Genomic DNA, 24,681 nt, shown 5'->3' on the forward strand with positions numbered 1-24,681 from the left:
ACCTTCCACTCACTGCAATATCTATTCACCCTCCAAGCAAAGAAAGGCCACAAAAATTCAAAAAAAGGGTAGTGAGAGGATTTCCTGTAGTAGTACTACAGGAAACCCTGTAGTAGCCTATTTTGAAGCAACAATAGGCTCCAAGCCTAACCTTCAGCACCCATGCATTGGAAGAGGAGAAGCACAACTGTAGGCACTATGGAACCTCTCAAAATATCAGCAACAATAAAGGAAGCCAACACCTGCACATCAACAAGAAGACAACCTATCAGTAGAATAAAATCAACAAAAAAAAGAGAGCAACAAAGAAGATGTACCTGACCCATGAGCATCATAGAAGAGCCACCATCCAACATGCATCAAAAATTCAATGAGAGCCATAGGTATGTCACCTCATCCACACTCTGTCATAATTACAAATATGATTAAAAATGTAGGAAAATGTAGAAAGTTGGTTTTATAAGCAAGGTTGGTCAGTTAACTTGGCCACCCTCAGCCCGATAACAAAAGGTTAAAGTGCTAGTCAACTGGACACGCGGCAAGGTCACATCAAAGGGAATAAATTGGAAAGGTGTGTTGGACAATTTAATTGCTTTCATTAAATTATCAACCAGGGAAACTCGTAAGCTTGTGATGGTGCCAGCAAAATATATGCAGGAGTAGGCAACTAACTCTATGTCTAACTAAATTATTTACGATTCAATATAATATGCAAGGGAAGAGGCTCCTAATTAAGGAGGTCCTGGTTGTCCTTCCCTACAGTATCATAGAGAAATCATTGATTACATAAAACCAGAAACTTGAAATAAAGACAAGAGAATGAACTTTAATTGTTATTCAGATTCAAATAGAGAGAAAGACTAACTTAGTCCCTTGATTGTCCCTCATATACTAATCCAAACTAAACTAAGATTCATTCATAAGCATAAGAAATGAAATAACTTGAAACATAAAAGCAAAAGAATGGATTTCAATTATCATGCAAATCAAATGGAGAGAGAGAGAGCCTAACTTAGACCCTTGGATATCCCCTCATATGCTGATAAGATTTTAATTTAAAACTCGTTCATCAATCACAAACAAATCCTCAAACATCTAAGCAATGAAATAAGATCTATTATGAAATAAAATGTTCCTTTGATCCTTTTAGAGTGATCTCAATTCTCCTAAGAACAAAGTGACAAGTTATTCCATAAATTCATATACTACATTAACACAATTTATATCTAAAACTATATAATGGAAATTTATGTAAAATGAAGCTTTATTCTATTCCATCATAAGTTGGATACATGCTCCAAGAGTCCTCCCTTTGGAATGAAGGAGGTACTCCTATTTATACAATGGGATGAGATAACAAACTCATAATGATGATCCACTAATCTCTCTTTAGTTCCATACATTTCTCAACCATCTAGACACATAACCCTATCCTCCATGATCTCCTCCATGAGATCCATGATCTTCTCCATGAGATCATGATCTTTTCCATGAGGCTTATCTTATCAAATTCGAATTTGATCATTCAAGGCCACATAAAGATGCCCTGGAAGCTTCCTTTGTACCTACACATGTCAACAAACGCATTCTAATTGTTAGGTATAAGTATAAGCATATTATTTTCTAAAGTTTAACCATAAATCCACTTTAAAATGTTAAGAATTAATAAACTTTGGAAAAGCATAGTTATAACCCAATAATGAGGTAAATGTAATGATGTGGAGGTGGAATGGAGGTGACATGAAGGTAAAATGTGAAGATATTGGTGAATAATGGAGTGAGAATAAGGACAATTTTGAAGCCCAACATACCCCCAAACTGAAGGTATTGCATGTCCTCATGCAATCTATTACATTACTTTTTGGTACTTGAGCTTTGGCTTAAACTCTACATGGTATCATTTACTTAACTTTTGCAAAGCGTTATTTTGATGAACTACAACTTGGTTGGTTCTTGTGTTTCAACCATATTTTGTTTGTTGCATTCAATGTATGATCTGTGCATATTGATAATGTGATTTTTATTGCAGGGTATTTTTGTTGGAATGCATCATGGTTGGTTCTTGTGTAACAACCATGATTGTGTTGGCATCCAATTAACTTTTAAATACTTTTGACAAAGCCATTTGTATGCTCATGTAATAGTGAATATATTTTGAAGGTAAGTGGGGTTTAGAATGTGATATATGAATGTGGATGTTATATGAATGTGACAAAGTATGTATGTAAATGTATCCTTCCCCTTAAATGGATGGTTTGGGCAGTTATGTGAAATGAGGAAAGGAAGTGAAGTTTTTCCAAAAATTATTATTCTAACTTTTCAAGGAATTTAATGGTTAAAAGTTAGAAAATATCATACCTTAACTTACCCTTCCAAAAATGGATGAGAGTTGTGCACGTGTGGCTGCAAAAAAGGTTGTTCATAGTCTTCTTTACTTGGTCGTGAAAATGGTGGATGAAATCGAAAAAGTGAATCTTTTATTGTTGCTGCATCTGCTGTTGAATCTGTTTTTGGATCTTCTACTGAATGTTCGAAATCTGCTGCTAAATGCGGCTGAAAATGTATAAGTCTTGGAAGATATACAAAATATAGAAGTTACATTTCCCCCCCCAGCCTTATTTATTGACTTGTCCTCAAGTGATGACAAACTAAAAAACAATGAAAGGAAATTGGCTTCATCTGCTACAAAATATGGGTCTTCAAGTCTTCAACGCTCGATGGCACAAATATTACTATGTGATTAAATGTGTCGATGTCGAACATAGCAAGAAGTTGTTGACTTAGTGGCCATTAATGAATGCCCCTAGCCAACACAAGAGCTCCCAACATTGATTCCAATGGGAGTCAGGATACCTAACACATCTTTGTAGGTACGAATAAATTTTTCATGGTCGAGTCACCTACAAGATCCAATGAACAAGGGATATTAATGTACTCCCATTGTTCATTGGCAAGAGTACTTGCCATTAAGGCATGCAAGCCTCTAGGTGTTTTTTCAATGATACTTAGACTCTAGGACTTTGACTCAAGCAGGGTTTTATTGGCACAAATGAAGGGGAATGGTAATGACCAGGAAAATGGCAATAAGCTTGTAAGGAATGGATGTAAGGAAATGCATGGTGTATGAATAAGAACTCTTGCTGTGAAAAATGGATATGGAAATGTCATGCTTACAATTTGTGGAATTCAAAATGTTTTTCAGAAAGGGAGGTGCAAGGTAGTGGTTGTGGAGATGGATTTGTCTTCAGAATTTTTCATGAATTTAGTCTTTGGAAGACTAATTGTCGTCACAATGCAATCTCCTTAATGATCACTTTATTATCCTGTAACCTGTAAAAAAAACTTGGCAGAAAGAAAACATAAGTGTGTTCAAGAAGAATTGCGCATTTCCTTCATGATTCTTACGCAAAAATTTCATACCAAATAAAATAGATTTAAGAAAAATCAAAGTGTTGAAAGTAACTCAATTCATGATATCAATTTCAATCCATTCTTAAAAACAACCATGAAAAATAATACTCCCTGTCAGATAACTCATGAAATGTGCTCGGCAAAAATATTGACATTAGAAATATCTGTTGTGTTCCTCATATTAGAATGTCACATAAAAGAATTTAATTGAAAGATGTGATGAGTTAATACTAATCTTATCGAAACAAGAATCCTCCAATGTTTCATAAATCGATGTTGGAATTTGTTTCCAAGTATTCCATTTTATTTTTTATTTTCAAATCTGTGTGAATTTTGTGAATTTTTATTTTTCTATTATGTTTTTTTTTTTTTTAAACAAAAAATTAAAAAAAAAGAAGAAAATATTAAAGTAATAAATAAATGAAAACAATTTTTATTTTTTTTAATATGTTGATTTTATTTATTTATTTAGATTTTTTTAAAACAATAAATTAAAAAAACATAAATTTTTTTTAATTTATTATTTAAGTTGAGATTTTTTTAAATTGTAAAATCAACAAAATTTTATTTATTAAAACCTAATAAAGAAAAATTCTAAAAATAAACTATAACTAAAAAAAAAATGGGAATCTAAATAGGCATATATCGTATGCCTGGGATTTTATTCTTACTGAGATTAGTCTTCCCTTTCATCGACAGAAAGTGTCGAGCGAATGCGTGGAAATGGTGGCAACCAACCCATCAGAACTGACGCGCCTTTTAATGTTCATGATTTTCCTCATGTGACCTTGTCCTGTAGAGACTTCATCAGAAAACAAGTAATCTAGTCTATGAGAAAACAATTTGATAGTTCCAGTTTCATTTGCTAACATAGAAAACATGACTTAGCAAAATCGCTGTCAAGATCTGGACCAACTATTGAATAAGACTGCATAATCCAATAGAACCCCAACACCAATCCAGTACCAGTATGCATATGGAAATAAACCCCGAGATTTGAGCAATAGTACTCCTAAAGTCTCATTACCAACACGCTTATGCCACGAATGCCCCAGAAATTCATTCACGCTAACAGCATTCTGACTACGCCTTTTCTCTCTGGACATTTAAAGCTGAGAGATTCAAAGAAGCCGAGCACGTCTTCTCGAGGTCCTTGATACACAATTTGACCTTCCGATAGAAGAATAATGTCATCAAACAATTCGAATGTTTCGGGAGCAGGCTGCAAGAGCAAGATGACGGTGGTGCCATCTAATGCATGCACGGATTGACGCAGGTACCTAATAATCTGGAAAGTTGTGGAGCTGTCTAAACCCGTAGATATATCGTCCATAATATATATTCTCTGATCTCCTCAGTTCTCCAGAGGCCTGCGTTCTGTGAAGAAGGCAGACAAACAGAATATCTATTATCACCCTCTTTCCCACACAATCTCAGATCTAATGTACTCTACTCTACAGCATCATCTTCTCCCTGTGGCCTCACGGGACTGAAAGCAGGGCTTCTCAGAGACCGCAATCTGAAAAAAAACAAGGAGAATGAGAGCGATTGTGCTCATCAATCAACTCCTCGCTATAAAGAAAACATGCATGTGAAATGAATGCTCATACATCGAATTAGCCCACATCTTGCGAAAAGTTCGTTGCCACTGGCATATGGTGATTCAAAGGCATGCAATATATCAGGCATACACACAATAAAATCAATCAACAGCGCAAAACAAAATCGGCTATACCAACACATCCAAAAGAAATTCATATCTTCGGCGCTGGCAACTATGACTCTGCCTCCTCTGTTTTATAAATTCCATTTTGATTTGCAAAAATATGCATGCGAGCCCATACTAATAACGTGTTATGCATGCAACAAAATAGAGTTAGATTACTGCGCTGTTTCCATAGTGTTTATGCCACGATACATGCGACTATACCTATGAATCTTATCGCCAAGCCGCATATTTGTTAAACTCATGTCATCTGATCCTTAGAGTTATTGCTTCTGGAGTTTTTCGGCGTTTTTACCTGGCTATTGCCGAGCGCTGAGGAGTGTTAAATGGCGCTCTGAATCCCTGTGACTGCGTTTGGCTGACTGGTGGCAAGAGCAGGTGCGTTAGTCATTAAATATCAGCAATGTTTCAACACGACTCATGGTTTGCTAGCTAAGTAAATCCCGCCATTACCTGAGTTATCCCGCGATTTCAGGATCACTTTGCATTGTATTCGGGCGTTTTACCTTCTTATTTCTCCACAGACCGGCTTCAGTTTCTTCTTTGCTTGCGACTGTGCAGCTCTCAACACAACACTCTGAGCTGTTTGGCACTTCTTGAGCAAATGGTATGAAATACTGGAATCCAAATCTTGGAACGATCCAAGTCTGATGGAGTCGGCCTTTCAATCTGTGACCTGTGTTGACGAATGGTTTAGCCCATACCCACATTGCCAAAGCAAAAGGTATGACCACGGGCCACAGAGGGAGGAGAAACCACCATGTTGCGAAAGGTGTCGAGCAGAATCCCCGAAGCAAAAACATACATGAAGTGATGAAAGCACGTCTACAATATGAGCTAGGAAAACGTAGTCTGGCACTTCCTCCACTTGTCCTACACTCATAGAGCGATGTACATCCCATGATTTTGAGTTGAGTGTATGCCCTAGATAATCGTAAAGGGGCATAAAAAGGCAAAAATTGGTGTCCATTTCAGTGTGATGCAGAGTATGATACGAAGGAGTATATATAAGATATTTGAGTGGGGGTAGCCAACGGAAGATCGTATCTGGCACGATTTCCACATTGTTGTGGCCCATATATCTGAGAAAATCAAATAACAAACAGTAAAGGTAGATCATGCCCATTGATGCACCTCCCATCCATGAGGCTCCCACCATGGGAACTGCCATGATGATCGTCAGCCCAAAATGCTCTAGAAAGGTAGTCGTCCCAGCTGTTTGAGGCTGCAAAACCATCGCAGCGTGATGTAGGGAATGATACCGCTGGAAGAGGATATCCTTGTGAAACGCACGATGTACCCAATAATACAAGGCCTCGGCTGGCCCCATGTGCAAAATCGCAAGGAAAATCAGCCCTCCTGCGTTCCACGCAGGCATGTCACAGAGAAATGGTAAGAAATGATGCGCCGCAGTAGCCATGAACGCCTGCAACAAGAGAAAATTGTCCCAGTCCCATTCTCGGTCCATTTGATCGAACTCCGCATCTTTTTTTTTTTTTAATTTTATATTTTGCAGAGAGGCAGTACATGTTGGAGTAAGTGGCCCAGAGTTGGTAGGTAACATATCTGAGAAACATAAGCAATAGGATGTGCAAGCACCAATTATCAGCCTCATTGCCCCCATACACGTTGGTGTGCACAGCTTTGGCAATGAGGGGACCATACACGATGTAAGGCAACACACTGTGAAAATTTCAAGAATTTTGTTCTACTTTTATTTTTTTGATGAGAGATGCAGGCAAGTCTACGAGTACCACAACAACAAGATCAACTGCCATGCAAACGATTTTCAAATAAACCGAGATTCCTACACCTCAGGCTATCATTGCAAGTTTTTATTCAAACACATCATTTTGCCCACAATCGAAATTTATTCAAGCAAAATTATCGAGATATAATTTTATAGTTTAAAATTCGTATTTGCTTGAGAAAAACAGCTCTCAGGCATCCAAGAAGCTGAAGGCCGGTAACAACAGGGTTTTAGCGGGATCAAGTAAGAGGAAACGTGCAGAGGACGGTTTTGTGAAGCCCTCTCAGTGAGCAGCTAAGAAGAACAGAAGAAAAAAAATGAAATTGAACCTATCTCTAAATGGTTAGTTTTGAAAAAGAATTTTTTTTTAATAATAATATATATATGATATATATTATTATTATGTGGGAAATTTTTTTGTTTAAACCAAAATTAAAACTAAATTTTATTTAAACTTTTTAAGATGATTTTTTTTTTTTTGGTTCATTCACAAAATTTTTATTGTCATATCAGGGATCAATTTTCCAGCAAGAGTATTTTATTTGAACTAAATCAATGGATTTTCAGATCTTCCTGATAAGAGAGCATACTAATCGCTTGATTTTTTTTTATTTATGCAGGGGGGTTGTAAAAAGACTGAATTTAAAACTAGCTAAATACTAAAACATCAGAAAACTCAAACTTGAACTCCTTTGTGAAGATCCTGCTGTCACCAGGTTTCACAAGTTAGTTTTTCTAAAGAAAAATACTAGTACTAAATTAAATTCCTAATGCCTGATCCCTTAGCACCATCCTCGGAAACGGCGCCAAAATGTTGGGCAATTTAATTGCTTAAATTGCTTTCATTAAATTATCAACCAAGGAAACTCGTAAGCTTGTGATGGTGCCAGCAAAATATATGCAGGAGTAGGCAACTAACTCTATGTCTAACTAAATTATTTACGATTCAATATAATATGCAAGGGAAGTGGCTCCTAATTAAGGAGGTCCTGGTTGTCCTTCCCTATAGTATCATAGAGAAATCATTGATTACATAAAACCAGAAACTTGAAATAAAGACAAGAGAATGAACTTTAATTGTTGTTCAGATTCAAATAGAGAGAAAGACTAACTTAGTCCCTTGATTGTCCCTCATATACTAATCCAAACTAAACTAAGATTCATTCATAAGCATAAGAAATGAAATAACTTGAAACATAAAAGCAAAAGAATGAATTTCAATTATCATGCAAATCAAATGGAGAGAGAGAGAGCCTAACTTAGACCCTTGGCTATCCCCTCATATGCTGATAAGATTTTAATTTAAAACTCATTCATCAATCACAAACAAATCCTCAAACATCTAAGAAATGAAATAAGATCTATTATGAAACAAAATGTTCCTTTGATCCTTTTAGAGTGAGCTCAATTCTCCTAAGAACAAAGTGACAAGTTATTCCATAAATTCATATACTACATTAACACAATTTATATCTAAAACTATATAATGGAAATTTATGTAAAATGAAGCTTTATTCTATTCCATCATAAGTTGGATACATGCTCCAAGATTCCTCCCTTTGGAATGGAGGAGGTACTCCTATTTATACAATGGGATGAGATAACAAACTCATAATGATGATCCACTAATCTCTCTTTAGTTCCATACATTTCTCAACCATCTAGACACATAACCCTATCCTCCATGATCTCCTCCATGAGGTCCATGATCTTCTCCATGAGATCATGATTTTTTCATGAGGCTTATCTTATCAAATTCGAATTTGATCATTCAAGGCCACATAAAGATGCCCTGGAAGCTTCCTTTGTACCTACACATGTGAACAAACTCATTCTAATTGTTAGGTATAAGTATAAGCATATTATTTTCTAAAGTTTAACCATAAATCCACTTTAAAATGTTAAGAATTAATAAACTTTGGAAAAGCATAGTTATAACCCAATAATGAGGTAAATGTAATGATGTGGAGGTGGAATGGAGGTGACATGAAGGTAAAATGTGAAGATATTGGTGAATAATGGAGTGAGAATAAGGACAATTTTGAAGCCCAACAAGGTGGTCAAGTTACATTGAACAGGAGAGGGTGATGATTACAAGGAGGAGTTGCTTATAAATAATAGTGGGACCAATCGTCCAAAAGGAGATATACGTACTCAGCCAACCAACACATCGCTCAATCAAATCGACCATAAATAGAAATATTCCCTGACTTTCATGCAAGATATTGTTCATTTTGAGATTTTGAGAGTTGGGACCACCTAGAGGATCCATCAAAAGGAAAAGCTAGTCTCGACCATCCTACAGTGAGCACCTATAGGAAAACTACAAGAAATAGGGAGAATTGTCGAAAATGTTGTGAGGGGGTACCTAGGGCCGAATTATACAATAATTATCCTCAACTAAGGCATTGCAGTGAAAGGTAGGTGCCATATCCTCTATGATTTCATTTGTAAAGGGAAAAAGAAAAGAAATTGTCATTTCTTCTAGTGATTACAATGTGCATAAAGATAGGTAGAATTGCGTGGTGAATTGTGTAGAGTAAATGGAGAATTGTAGCCATCACCCTCCTAAACTCTAAACCCTCATCACCTGGGGAATCTCTTAAGCTATAGCCACCAAAAATTCATACAAACATATTGACAGAGAGAAAATATGACAAGGGGTTTCAACAGAAGGGAGCCCACCAGAACAACTAGAATACATCAACGTCCTCCTGTGGTAGAAATATTTACAAGGAATCAATGGTTGGGATTCTTTGAGCTACATAGGGGATATGATGATGATATAGCTCGAGAATTTGCAATGTCACTCATACCTCTAGATAGTGAGGGGATTGTCAGTGACAATTACCCCTGAAAGCATTAACATGATCACTACACTTCCTCTAGGGTTACAATGGAGAAAAGAGGGTAAAGATAGCAACACTCTTGCCAAGAAGAACTTTTTATTGGAAGGAGAGGAACCAATTGAGGACAAAAATGGGATTAGAAGGGGGAGAATTCCATATCCTTGGGATAAAGTAAGCTATCACATTCTCAAGTATATTTCTTGTGAGGGTAGGCTTAATATAGTCTATGGTTATGCATTTAGACTCCTCCATGAGTTGAGATTTGGAGAAGTGTTACCTCCTCATATAAGACTTAGCGTGCCTTACTTTTTGTTACAATCAATAATATACATGAGCATCAAAGTACAATAAGGGAAGCATCAACAACTAGCACATCATGGACTTATAAGGCTCATACTAGAAGATGCCCTAAACAACTTAAGAATTCCTATTATGTGGTAAACATGTGCAGACATGAACATAGAAGATGTAATTCAAGCCATTGACTATGAAAGAGACCCTACTTCTAGTGTTGAAGAAGAGGGGGAAGAGCCTAAAGAAGAGGAAGAAGAGCAAAAAGAGCTTGGAGAAGAGGAAGAAGATCCTGAAGAAGAGAAGCATGAAGAAGAAGAAGACGAACCAGAGGAAGAAGAGGAAATAGAAATAAACGAGACAGAGGATGAAAAGGATAGTAGGGAAGAAGCACAAAAGAAGGGATCAAGTCATGAAAGACATAGAAAGGAAGGAGAGGAATCCCCAAGAGTGTCTCTTGAGCCCATAGAGAAGGAGGTAATTGCTATGTTAACTGTTCTAAGTACACCTATAAAATAAAAAGGAAAAAGGTAGAGGTAGACTCCCCTATACTTAAGAATAAGGAGGAGCACCAGGATAAAACAAGGGATACCTCAAACACCTACCAAGACTCCTATAATAATTGAGAACTCACCAAAATAATAAGAGAAATTAGTCCATCTAGGAATGAGGGGTGAAGATGGCACATCACAACAGGCTTCCCCAAGGTCACCAATCACTTATGTTAGGAGTTCCGTCACTAGGTCAACGTCAGCAAAAAAAATTTAAAGAACCTTTGACCCATTTTCAAAAAGGGAAAGGCCTCCTACAGGAAACACAGACAGACCTACAGGAAACATAGAGAGACCTATAGGAAAGACAAATAGTCCTACAGGAAACCTTGTCAAAACTACATGAAACACAAAAAGAGGAGCAGGAAGGATAGCAGGGGAAAAGGGAAGGAAAAGAATAGCAACACAAGTACAAGGGGAGACAAAAACTCAAAAGACAGTAAAGGGAGAGTCCTAGGAGCTACAAAAACCTAGCCCATAGCCAAACCTCAGCTCCTATTACAGATTCATTGAGGGAGGCAGAGTAATACCACAAAATTTTTCCATCCCTCTATTCTATGAGCTTGAAAAGGAGATAGAAAGGACACATCATTGGATGAAAATCACTAAATAAAAAAGTGTAGAGGATGTGGGCCATATGGAAGAAAAGCTGCTAGAAATGGGCAAAGAGTTGAGTAGGATAAGAGATAGGGAAAGAGTGATGAAATATCAATTAGAGGCTGAGAACACATGACTGAGGAGGAAAGTATAGCAAAAAGAGAGCCAATTGGAAACTATGGCAAGTCTCTCCATGGAGGCACTCCAATGCAGGTTGCTAAAAAAATCATATGCATTATACCTCAAAGAACAGTGGACGCAGTTTTAGATAGAAACCCTATCACAACGAGGAAATGTGCCTTTCCAAGACTATAGGTAGTTAATTGACCTCTGTGACCAAATAACCTTGGAGGAAAGGGGCACAATATCTGAATTCTACCTACATAACTTGGCCCTAATAGATTTGAATGTGTGGGACCCCAATCCAAATCTAGGGGACTTAAAATTTATGGCCTTGGAATCATGGATGAATTTGAGGAGGCCAGGGTTAAGGAAGTAAAAAGTGTATCAGAAAGAGAAGAAACATAACCCATTTACATTAGAGCAGAACAAATAAACTCCATGGCTATTATTAGCACCCAAAACCTCACCGTCAATGATACCCATCTTGCACCAAGATACCTAGCTACACAAGAGCAATAATTCACTCATTTTGAGGACACTTTGAGATTGCTAAGGGATGAAAGCTAACAAGCATCTCAAAGGAGATGGCACACCCGACCCAACAACCTAAAGATTAGGGAGTATCATTCCCATGAAAGAATAAGGGATACACTAGAAAGGACCCCACTGTATACGAAAGCATTGCAGAGATTCAAGGTAAACTGGATTGGCTTGAAACTCAGTCCACCATTGCTCTTGGGTATGCTAGAAGGGAGAAAGGAAGAAGAAGAAAGAAAGCAGTGGGAGGAAATAGAGAAGCATGCATGATTTTATCCACAAGAGGAGGATACTGCAACAGAAGCCTAGAATGTCAGGGAGGCCACCAAAGCAATGAAAGACATGGACATAGATTGAGTTTCTTAGAGGATGAGAAAAACTTTCAGTATGGGGTGATGATGAGGCTCATCAATGGGTAAATTTTATGGACCTTAATGCCACTCTCCAGCATATTAAAATCAATTTTTCTCACATTTCTTTACATGTTCTGGTATATTTTTGTTAATGAGAAGGGTAAAGATGAAATGTCACATCTTGTGGTCTAATATTCATTGATTGTAGGTTTTGGAGAAAGTTTTGGCTAATTAAAGTGCAGGAACTCGAAGTAGACAAGAAACAGGGATTTTAGGAGATTGGATCTCCCTCCTTAACTCCTCACTCATTCGAAGAGTCCTCCACCAGATCTCATCAGCTCAAAATTACAGGTAGAGGAGCCATGAAGATCATTGGTGTTATCGGGAAATCTAGTGTCTATTCAGAGCTGCTAGTCCCACTAAGATGGGTAGCTATCTTAGAAACAAACAGATTAAAGTCACTTGTTTTTCCTTTATGAGAGAGAGATGAGAAAGAAGCATAGAGTACCAACTTTAGTCTTCCGCTTGGCTCCTTGCTTGTTTCCTTTCCCCTTTGACAGAACCTCACCACTGCTTCCATACTTGTCCAGCTTCAAAGAGCACCTGTAGATTCAAAGCAACATAATACCATCAAAGCATAGATATCTTTCATTGTAAACAACATAGGACTAGATATATATTGACCATATAAATGCATATAACAACACAATGTTCAGAGATACACAAGAATATGGAGGAAAACTCAAATAGCTTTATTAGTAAAAGTCATAGAAGAGAGGATTACAACCACTAGGTCTAACGCAGCACCATCCTCCCAGCTTGAAAGCCCTCTTCAACTCACACAAAGCAAGATCACCCAACAATGTCTTCAAAGTGAAACCAGCAACACCTCTTTGCAGATTACCAAATTCCAACCTTTGGATCTCTTGGATGAGGGATCCATTTATAGATATTTGCAGGGGGGTGAGTTAGCTTCTGGGATTTTGATTAGTGTCATCTCTCTGATAGTTCTTAGTTCCACATGGAGATTTTAGATCTCTTACTCATCCCTGGGTGAACTCAAAGAGGCAAGTGTCAAATGAGCAGTTTCTAGAAGATTCTATGGGTTTCCACCTAGCAAACTGCTTGTGCCATTTGTCTGCGCTCTCTCATCGCACGCTATGAAAGGGCTTTCCAGTATGCATCGCACTTTTTGCATGTGACAGGTGAGATGCATCGCACATTTAGCACTGGGCATTCTGTATGGTCCTACTTTGACCAGTTCTAAGTAGCTTTTCATGGAGAACTTCTGGGAGATGATGTAATTAGCTAGCCTTGCTCCTTTAGGGTATGAAACAACACTTTTAGGGACTTAGAAGCCCTTGGTTTATGGACATATGTGATTGGGGTTGCAGTGCCCAAATATTTCTATAACAATTGCCCCCTAAAGCATGAGGTCGTTAATCTTTTGATGTCGGGTGAATTGCTTTATAATGAGGATCTGAGGTTTTTCGCACTGGAAGGTGACCTATAATAAGTTACAATACAATATATTATCTTCATAATATTTTCGTGATTTAGCTGAGGCGAGCATTCCCATGCTCAGCTTGATAAATTCATTTTCATGTACATAGGATAGACAACTATCTGTGTGCAGACTGATGATTCTAGTAGAGCCATCATCCCTTACTTTGGATGATTATCTGTGCAGCAATGATGTACATTCAATGTCTTTATTTTCCTGATTATATCGCAGCCCAGATGGATGAAACTAGATCCGGGGTCTTCAAAACTCGTTCAATCTTCACTCGAAAGTACAAGTCTATCCATGTGAAAATATGTTTTGATGTCGAACATGGAAGGACATCGCCTGATTACCAGCCAATGATGTAAGCTGTTAACAGACGCGAGAGGAATCACTGATGATGATGATGAACCTCAAGGTACTGCAGTACAATTTACGTGGTGTGAATACATGAGTTGATGTCGAACACCATGCAAAATCTTTCGGTCGAAGGCCATTAGTGTAAACCTATCACCGGAAGTGAGAAACTTGCCATTGAGGCATGCAAGCTTCAAAGTACTGGAAGGGTTGTCCCTAGGTCGGCTTCTTGGATAATGAGCTGATGTCAACAAGAAGTGACCCATCATAGGAGGGCATTAACGGATCCCACATCTACGACACAGAATGGAGCAAATGATTTTTTAGAGGTGAAAACGATCTGATGATACAAGGTTCAGGATGGCAGTCATGAAAGAATGAAGCGTGAAGGTATTGTAGCGGATGAGACACAAGCTGGGTAGGTGAATTCTTTGAGTGACTTCTCTTGAACATATCAGTGACATTGAAATGGATTGGTAGCATTAACCCCAAAAGTGGATGGTACAATGGACCAATGGTGATATGACCAGTGAACAGAATAACCCAACCTGACTCAATCATGGTGATGGAGTGAAAGTGTCATGTTCAAGAGCAACTTGCTACCAATAAAGTTTCTTCAAGTTTTCTTCCCAATTTTCCCTAGTCATTTCTGACTAGTACCTCTTTATTTTTGTCAAGCTTGAGAAGGATAACATATGCTTGTTCTATAATTTTCCCTTCGGGCAAACCTGTCGCTATGTTTTAACGAGCCTAGCAACAGTGAAACTCATTCTTGTCTGAATGGACAAGTTTGTCGCTATTGTTTTAACGAGTTTAACAACAAGGATAACTCGGTCCTTTTCAATTTTAGAGAGTCTGAAAAGAGACGGAAAGAAGACTCCAATATTACTTTTTCGTAGCATAACCCCTTAAGTCTGAAAAAGTATAAAACAATGCGAAAGGGATGACTTTTCGATAGTTTTAACAAGCCGAAGAAGACAAACGCTCGATCTTTTTGTGTAATAATCCCTTAGGTCTAAAAAGATTAAAATCTAGAGGAGGGATAGCACTTCCAATCACTTTAACGAGCTGGAGAGGCCAATCGCTCGGCAATCTTTTCATATTTTATGAGTCAGATGAAAAGAGCTTAAAGGAGACTCGTTTTTTGAGGAACGAGTGATGTTTTTAGATAGCAGCTGGTTCCAGGTAAGTTTTGGAACTTTCCAATCACGGAAGTGTAAAAAGGTGGCTAATAGGATCACTCGTCGCAGCTGTTCCTCAAAAAGGGGTAAACAAGCAAATGGGGGCGAATGATCGGCAACAACAGAGTGGAGGTGATGGTAAGAACACGACCAAGGCTCAAAAGACGATGATAATGCATTCACAATGGTTATTTACTAGAGGTGGGTTCATTTTTTAATGAGCTTAAAGTCTGGTGGAACATATGCTCATTGCTAGGTTTAATTTTTAACGAGCTTGAACTTCACGTAAAACTGCTCGTGATAATGGTCATTGATATTTGATTCACCATTGACACTATGTTCTTTTGATGGTCATACTACCTGTTCAATTGCTCCATCAAACTAATTAGAAATGAGGACATATGCTCGAAAAATGAGTTAAAAATCTAATACCCTACTTAAATTACGTGAAAAGTAACTTAAAAATAGCTTTTTACCCCTCATTTTACCATTTCATTCGGAGTTGTGATTGTTGGAGCTCTGGAGGAGTTTCCCCTTTTGATTTTCACCAGCTGATTCTAAGAGATTCTATGGACGATTTTCGGTGTCGTCTGGACCAGGTAGGAGCTAAACCTAAGCTCTTCAATTGCATTCTTTCCTTTTTGAATTCTGAGCATGTTTTCCTTCTTTTCTAGGCCCCTCGGGTTTGAAAATTTTGTTCTGCCCCCATCACACTTAGTGTATATCGAAAGGTGCGATGCATGTTAAGCTATCCACTAGCCAGAATGTATTCATCACACTATGTACCTAGCCAGGGTGCGATGGGCGCAAGGAAGAAAACTTTTGCACTGATTTTTCATGGAAATTTTGCCTGTTTTTTGCCAAATCAGGGTCCTGACTCTTCTCTTGTTTGTTTTTCAGAGATTCATCACAGAAAAATGGTCGTTATATGGCATGAAAGTGAGCATGAAGAAGAGGACATGGTTGCCCTACATGATCCAGGTATGGTTGCTGTATTGCGGAACTGTGGCTTGCTCAAGTTCTTTCGCATTTCTAGCATGAGGCAACAATCATTTGTTGCAATATTTCCTCGATGCATGGGATCCTACCAACCAAGTGTTCTAGATCAGAGGCAAATCCATCCCCATGAATATTGAGGACATCTACTTTTTGACCGGTTTATCGAGGCGTGGTGCCCCTCTCTCACTTTCAGGTTTTGCTGATGGGGGTGAATCCGTGAGGGATTATATTCGCCGATACTATAGGGAAGGATCTCAGCCATACAGGGACGGTAAGATCAGCATCCGAGATGTCACTGACCAGCCTTTGAGGACCATTTTATTTACCTTTGCTAGATTGTCTAGCAGCGCGGCCCTTCACTTCGCCAACAGGTCCTATATGCAGTATGCCTTGGAATGCCTCAAACCCAAGGTATTCAACTGGTGTGATGCAGTACTTCCAGTTATCAAAGAACAACTCACCAAAGTGAAAAACAGAAGATCCAAGAACTTTTTCTATGGTTTTATTCTAACTTCTTTCACCTTGGAGAAGATCCCATTGATGCAGCCACAGTACATTTCACTTGGCCTACCACCACCGGCTGAGCCATGGATGCAGAGATGGATCAACCTTATGGCTAGACATGTTGGTCAACTGCAAGTTTCATTCTCTGATGCCTTCTTTGAGTGGTTCAACTATCAGCATATGGTTTATGCTGAGTATCCATATGCTGGGATGGATTTTCGGGGTGACCCGGATTTGCTGCTGCCGGCTGGCGAGCAGTGGGGTGCCATAGGTAAAAATTTCTGACCATATCTCTGTTTATTGTTCATATAATGTTCTTGTGCTTTTTAAATGTTTATCAAGACTAATCAAAACTCATGTGATTGTGCAGACATTGGGCCAGTGCGACCAGTAGCGCGTCTGAGAGGAGCAGCTGTCGTTTCAGCAGGAGAGGCTGTAGGGAGGGCCATTCCTCGTGACCTAGATGTATCCGAGACTCTTGCAGTGTTGTAGGAGCAGATCGAGGGTATCACCCTTGGTATTCCGGATGTGAGGACCGATGAGCTTCCTCTGAGATTATAGCGCCATAACATTGGCATGCCGAGTCGATGGACCAGGCTTTTATGCATGATTGCATAGGCGGTGACTAGTTATCACGAGCACCATCAGACTAGGGTGCCCCCTTGCATTTTGAAGTTTTGGGTCATATGACTGATTTTTCCTGGACACAGAACACTATGTACAAACTATAAACAGCTATATATATATATATATATATATATATATATATATATATAGATATATATTTTATTTTCAGAGCTTTATTTTGGTTAAGTTATATTATCCTGATGCAGTTTATTGATAAAATGATTTTCTTTTACAAATGTTGTAAATGTCTATCTAACACATAATTTGCTAATGAATCGGTTAATGTGTTTAAGTTTCTAGAAATATGTTGATATTGAATAGAGTCAAACTACCTTTCCAAAATCTTGACCCTTAGGAACATACGATAGATGGCTGGATTCCGAACGGAATAGATGCCTGTAAGCTGTAGAATTACAAGCTGTGAGTCTAGCCTAACGATAAGTCGGCGTATGCCATGCGCGATGTCATCAGAGAGGAGTTCTATCAACGTGCTATATTCAGCGATGTTGTTTGTTGATTGACCAATACACACCCCTCTAAAACTCACTAACTTGCCGCTTAGATCAAAGATTGCCCAAGTTGCAGAAGATAGGTTCCACGTACTACGACTCACCCCATCGGCATATCCAACAAATGATTCCAATGGGTTCGAAATATATAACAAAATGCAAAAGTGGATCACCTAATCAAAATGATCACTCTTAACGAAAACAAAAATGTAACAAAAGCATATGAAGAATTTACCATGCTAAGTCAAGCATAGTAACGCTTAAGGTACAACCCGTTTCGGGGTTGCGACAATGGAATCCCGTCATAATCTACTAGCTCGTAGGCTCCTTTTGTTAATACATGTTTAAAAATATAGGGACCCATCCATAAAGACTTGAACGTACCTGCTCCCAATTTATCAGATTCCTGATCATAGAGCAAGACCAAGTCACCTTCTGAGAAAACACGGGGTTTGACATTCTGCTCAAATTGCGCTTTGAATCGTTTCTTATGTGCTTCGTTAGCCAAGGCGGCGTCACGACGAGTTTCATCTAGTTGGATTAATTCTAAGAAATGAGCTTCTTCCTCTGAAGTTCCAAGGAGGAGGTCAACCGCGAGCTTGAGAGATGAAATCTCACACTGAACTGGTAAGATTGCTTCCAAGCGATACACTAGTTGAAAGGGTGTAAACCCGATCGCATTTCTCACCGATGTCCGATATGCCCACAAAGCTGAGTACAGGATTAGGTGCCAACTCCATTGATGGACTCCAATCATCCTTTGCAGCATGCGTTTCAGGACTTTGTTGATCATTTCAACTTGCCTGTTCGCTTGTGAATAATACAGAGTAGAGTTGTCGTGGGACAGTCCTAATTTGGCTGCCAATTCAACCGTCATGTGATTGCGGAAATATGATCCATGATATATGAATATAGCTTGTGGGACGCCGAACCTAGTGACTACATGATTGAAAAAAAAAAGAGCGGACGTTTCGCCACTATTGTTTAATGTAGGCAGCGCCTCGGCCCATTTTGTAAAATAGTCAACTGCAACTATGATATACCCATGCCCCCCAGGTGAGGTGGGGTTACATTGCATGAAATCTATGCCCCATTTGGCAAATGGCCCAACAACAACTATTGGTTGCAGAGGTGTGGGTGGTATTCTGGTTTTGCGGCCGAAGATTTGACAAGCATGGAAACTTCTAATTGCAGTTATGCAATCTTTGAACATTGTTGGCCAGAAGTATCCTGCTCATAAAATATTTTGTGTCGTAGCATAACCAGATTGATGCCCCCCACATGCGCCTGAATGACAATCATTCAGGACTTTTTCGGCCTCCTCATGGGTGAGGCACCTTCGCAGAACAATATCGACACCATGACGGTATAGTGTATCACCGATAATCATGTAGTCTTTTGCTTGGTATCGAGTACGTCGTTGTTCTGAGCGAGAGGTATTAGACCTATATGTTTGGGTTTGGAGATATTATATCTCCATACCATGGATCGCTTGAGGATATTAGAAACAAAGATTCATCCACGATTGTTGCTTTGGATGTTGAATCATTGGACAATGATGGGAAATCACATAGTAACTCTGCAAAAACTAGAGCTTTCTTTGATTTGGATTTTACGAATTCCAGATCAAACTCTTGCAATATTGCTATCCATTTTGAATATTTTCCCCCAAGCAATTGTCGCGACAAGATGTAGGTCATGGGGTTGCAATCTGACAAAATGGTAGTTTTTTGAAAGAGGACATAGTGTCGGAATCTCTGTATTGCTTGAATAGCTGCGAGAGCCAGCTTTTCAACATATGAGTACTTGCTTTCTGTTTCATTTAAGTTTCTACTTAAATAATAAATAGGATGTTTGATTCCATTGTCTTCTTGAACTAAAACCATTGCGATGGTTGTATCTGCTACAGCCAGATACAGGTTAAAGTCTCTTTGATAACCAGGAGCGTACATTATTGATGCTTTTATTAGGGATTCCTTTAGAGCATCAAAGGAAGCTTGCGTGACTTGATCCCAATTGAAGGGTACTTCTTTTTTCAAGAGACGCATATAACCTTTAGCAAGTTCAGAATAATTTGGAATGAACCTCCTCAGAAAGTTTGCTTTCCCTTGGAGTTTCTGAATTTGAAGCAAATTTGAAGGTGGAGGCAAATCAATGATTGCCTGAACCTTGCATGGGTCGAGACGAATTCCGTCCTTCGAAACTACAAAGCCAAGTAAATGACCAGAACCAACGAAAAACACACACTTGTGTGGAATGAGTCTTATTTTGTAGTGTCGGCAATGCAGAAATATTGCTCTCAAATGCTACAGATGATCGGTCCACTTCCGCAAGTGAGCCAGAAGATCATCGAGGTATGGTTAAACGATGTTCTTGATGTCATGGAAGGCATAATTCATTGCCCTCTGAAAAGTTCCCCCTGTGTTATTTAAACCAAAAGGTAGCTTATAGTACGTGAATGTGCCTCGCGGACAGATAAATGCAGTCTTTAACTGGTCCTGTGGGCGGATATTTATTTGATTATACCCGGAAAATACATCCATAAATGAAAATATTTCGCATCCAACACATTCATCAATTATCTTGTCGATGAAGGGTGTAGGGTAGTTTTCCTTTGGACAAGCTTGGTTTACATCCCTATAATCGATGCACACTCTAATTGTTCCTTGTTTTTTCATCACAGGAACAATGTTCGATACCCAATCAATTAGCAGAACTGGTTAAATGAAACCAACATGGAGAATTTTTTCAACTTCTGCTTTAATGGCAATGGCTTTCTTTGGGTGCACCTGCCGAAGTCGTTGTCTTACTGGTTTGACATCTGGATACATCTTAATTTCGTGTTCAACTATGCTCGAGTCAATGCTTGGAATTTGTTCATATGACCATGCAAAGACATCTCTAAACTCATGAAAGAGAGCGTAATATATTTCCAGTTCTGAAGAAGAACAAGATTTGTCAACATGAATATTTTCTACAACATTTGGTTTTGTCGAGATATTTATGGCGATAGTTTCTTCAATATTGGATAGATTTCGCTCGGAATCCACTGTATTGACAGTATTTGATAGAAAATCAAAAACTGATGGATGATTAAGGTTGCTGGAGTAATCTTCGTTGTAATCTGGAAGATGGGAACGATGGTGGTAATATTACCATGGTGACCCCTATATGTTCATTGATTGAACAATGCCTTCATCTGTAGAATGTACATGCGACCAAGGATCTGAAGAGGTACCATACTCCCTAGACCTATCTACCTAAACGCTTGATGAGCGTTCATTGGGGTTTTCATCCCATGCCGAGAACATTGATTGCTACAATATTTATATTGGGCTTGGAGGCAACACCTGGTGACGATCCATGCTAATATTGTTTTCGGACATCTTCTGAATGGAAGATACCATAATGCAGGTTCCCACTGTTGCCACTTCCGCCAGGTCGTCTGGAGGCGATAGGGCAAAAGTACCCATCAATGTAGGGTCTTTTAGTAGGCCTACTCTAATATTTTGAAGCAATTGAGAGCTTCTGTGGATCATCAGAATGCTTCCTGTAACTTGCAAACTGTTGGGGAGGAATGTCTGTTGATCGACGATTGTAATTCCCCCTTGGAAGGGAAATGCAATCTTTCTGAAGTATGTCAACACGATGGCAGCCATAGCATAAATCTAGGGCCTTCCCAGTAGGATGTTGTAATCGAGGTTTCCATCGATAACTTCCACATCAATTTCTACTATTTTTCCCCCCAGTTCGACTTGCAAGTTACTTAAAATCCCGTATGGAGTGTATGTTCATCCATCAAATGCTTTTAACATCGTCGACGATCGTGACAAGGGTGGTGAGCCTAAAGTTTTCTAGTTGACATAATGCATATAGATGCCCCCTCATCAATAATTGTTCGATGAACAGTTTTGTTGAGGGATTTCACTTGAATGAGGAAAGCGAGCTTAGATAGTAACTGCGGGTCATATCCTTTATGATTAAAGGCCGCAAGATTGGAATCCGCTGGGTCAATCCCACCTATTGTTGATAATAAAGCTTGCTTTTGGGAGGGGCAATTTTGCAATACCTCAAGTGTCGACATAGCGGACGGAGATTGGGCCAGGTCCTCTACTATATTATAATTATGTGCCGCTCTAGCACGAGGATTAAATTTTGATTTGTGTACTACTCCCTTTGGCGGCTTTATCGTTAGCTCAGGAATGATGGGTGGCACAACTTCGGTTAAAGTTGTTGTCGAACTACTAGGTTGATCAGTAGCCTTGTTGTTCGATAGCTATGGATTCCCGTAATATTTATTCCTTATCGACATCAAAGCATCATTTTGCTGTTTTGAAATGGATAGCATAAGGACTTGGGATGGGGAAGCATTATCACTAGCAACCAGATTGGTTCCTGGGTTTGGAAACGGATCAGTCAATACTGCTGAGGTTTTTGAATTCTTAAAGAATTTCTTAACTTTGGCTTTATATGGATAATCTCTCGTCCAATGATCCTCATCGCATGTGAGGCATCGCTGAGTGGGTTTCTTTTGCCCAGAAGGGTTTACAGAAGATTTTTCAGGAGACGAATCCTCCTCTTTCTTCTTTTTGTTCTTCCCTTTCTTCTTGCCCCTTGGTTTCTTTGGTTCTTTCCCTTTGTCATTCGACACGACATTAACCTCCGAGGCAAGAATTTCTTCATTTGCATTTTGATCAGAAGTCTTACGGGATTTCTTAAATGTAGCCTTTGTCGATTTCATGCTCGTCGTACCTATCACGCCATTGCTGGCATGAGAGTCTTTGTTTGATTTAGGAGGAGGAGACACAGAAAAATCTGGTATGGGAGCATCGGGGATTTTGTTGTAGAGCGTTCTAGACTGAGTATAGATCAAGTCTAGATATTGCACACGAGCAATAACCTGCTCTTCAATGACGAGCCTTCCCTTTGCCACATCTTTTGTAATAGAAGGTAACAATGACTTAATAAACCATTCAGCTAGCAGCTGATCAGGAACATATGTTTTCACCATTCTATGACGACATCGCCATTCATGAATATGATCGAATATGTGAGTGGCTGTCGTTTGCTTGAAATTGGTAAGAAGCTCTGTTCTTGTTTCATACCTTATTGGTAATTGAAAATGGGTTAAAAGGGTTGTGGCAAGGGCGCTGAAGTTATAGAATGAAGCTCTAGGCAACTTGATATACCATTTTACTGCCGGACCAGTTAACTTTCGCTGAAAAAGGCGAAGCTGAATTGAATCATCATTGAGAGTGTTGGATGAACACCACAGATGAAAGGCCATCACATGATTCGATGGGTCTTCACCCAGATTTCCATTAAATTTAGGAATATCTGACGGAAGTTTATGAGGAATCGCTGGCCACCAAGGGGCATAAGCGATTAGATTGTTCGTTAGCCGATTTAGATCTAGTAACTCTAGAGTCGACACGAAGGGCAACTGTTGATTCAGGTTCGGCAAAGCGTACCCAGGAGAAGATGGGATCACCTGAGCAGTGGGTCTTTGCATACCAGCATAATGCATTTGATGTTGGTAACTTTGATAAGGTGGTTGGGCATAACTAGTTTGAGACCATTGGTTATAACCGTTTTGAATATACGGCTACCGATTACCTGCAAAATTTTGCTGCTCAGGTCCTTGGTAAGCTTGTTGGAATTGCAGTTGTTGATATTGCACCAACCATGGTTGTGAAACCATTTGCTATTTCCCGATACTGGACATTTGACCAAGATGATGGGTAATAATACCCGTTTGAGCCTGTGTCGCTCTAGTTAAGGAGCCACTAACTGGCAATTGCGGTTGTGTCGCGGAGACAAGAGGCTATTGTACAACAACTTGAGAAACTTGAGGTTGGCATATAACAGGCAATGCTTGTACTTGCGACACCGTCACAATAGTTGGTGTAGTGGGGATGTTCGACACAGGGAGACTCGGTTGCATTGAGTATACAACTCTTGGTTGTTGAGGCAGTATTGGCATCCAACCACTGGATGTGATTCCAATTTGACCTGAATTCGGTTGTGAACTCTCATATGGCAGCAATCTAGTGCTCAAGGGAATGATTGGCCTTTGGAGACTAGACTGCCCAAATTGATGTTGTGAAGGATCAATTTGTTGAGATTCAACATAAGAGATTCCAGATACTATTCCGGATGAACAAACGGGAATAGACCATACTGTCGAAATAGTCCCTGGGTGGACTCCTTCTAGCGGTTGAGAGCTAGTTGGGACAGATGGTATACTAGCAAACATCGTCGGAGTGGTGGCAGGAGGTTCTGCTACTGCTGTATCGGACGAGATAGTCCTAGATGTCGATGGTTGTCTAAACATATTGAGTCTATCCAAAAGACTTCCCAATGCTTCTACAGGAACTTGCGATGAAGGGGTATTAACTTCTGAAGTAGAAGGATATGGGTGGATCTCAGTCCCAAAATGCAATGGAGTACTGGATGGAAGATCCTTCGTAATCTCTTTTATGCAATCAATCCAAGTGGAAGAGGCCGACCATCAGGTCCGTAAAATATTTCTGGTGCCGAATAAGGTATATATTCTACAGCGACAGATGTTAGAGGGGTAACACCTTTTGAATCAACCCTGGATGGAGCTGGTTGAGGAATAGAAGTGTTTACTATTACACTAGGATCAGTTCTAATGTCCTCTTGTAACTACAAAACTTCTTCTGTAGAGGCAGGGACTCTAGAAATGGTTGGAGTAACTAGAGTCTCAGAGGATGTTGAAACACAAGTTTCAAGCAAACCAGGAGACTTTGACCTAGTTAAACGAGTTCGCTTGACCCGAAATGGTTTGG

At 39.2% G+C, this 24,681-nt stretch overlaps 1 pseudogene; it reads right to left on the minus strand.

The window, feature by feature from the left end:
* Positions 1 to 5,595: 5,595 nt before the first annotated feature.
* The window catches only part of LOC149255280 (very-long-chain aldehyde decarbonylase GL1-1 pseudogene), a 61,608-nt pseudogene continuing 42,522 nt past the window's right edge, over positions 5,596 to 24,681 (minus strand).

This window comes from Pinus tabuliformis, chromosome 7, assembly GCF_031772625.1.
Source record: "Pinus tabuliformis cultivar Carrire ecotype Pingquan chromosome 7, CPIR1, whole genome shotgun sequence".
Classification (NCBI taxonomy): domain Eukaryota; kingdom Viridiplantae; phylum Streptophyta; class Pinopsida; order Pinales; family Pinaceae; genus Pinus; species Pinus tabuliformis.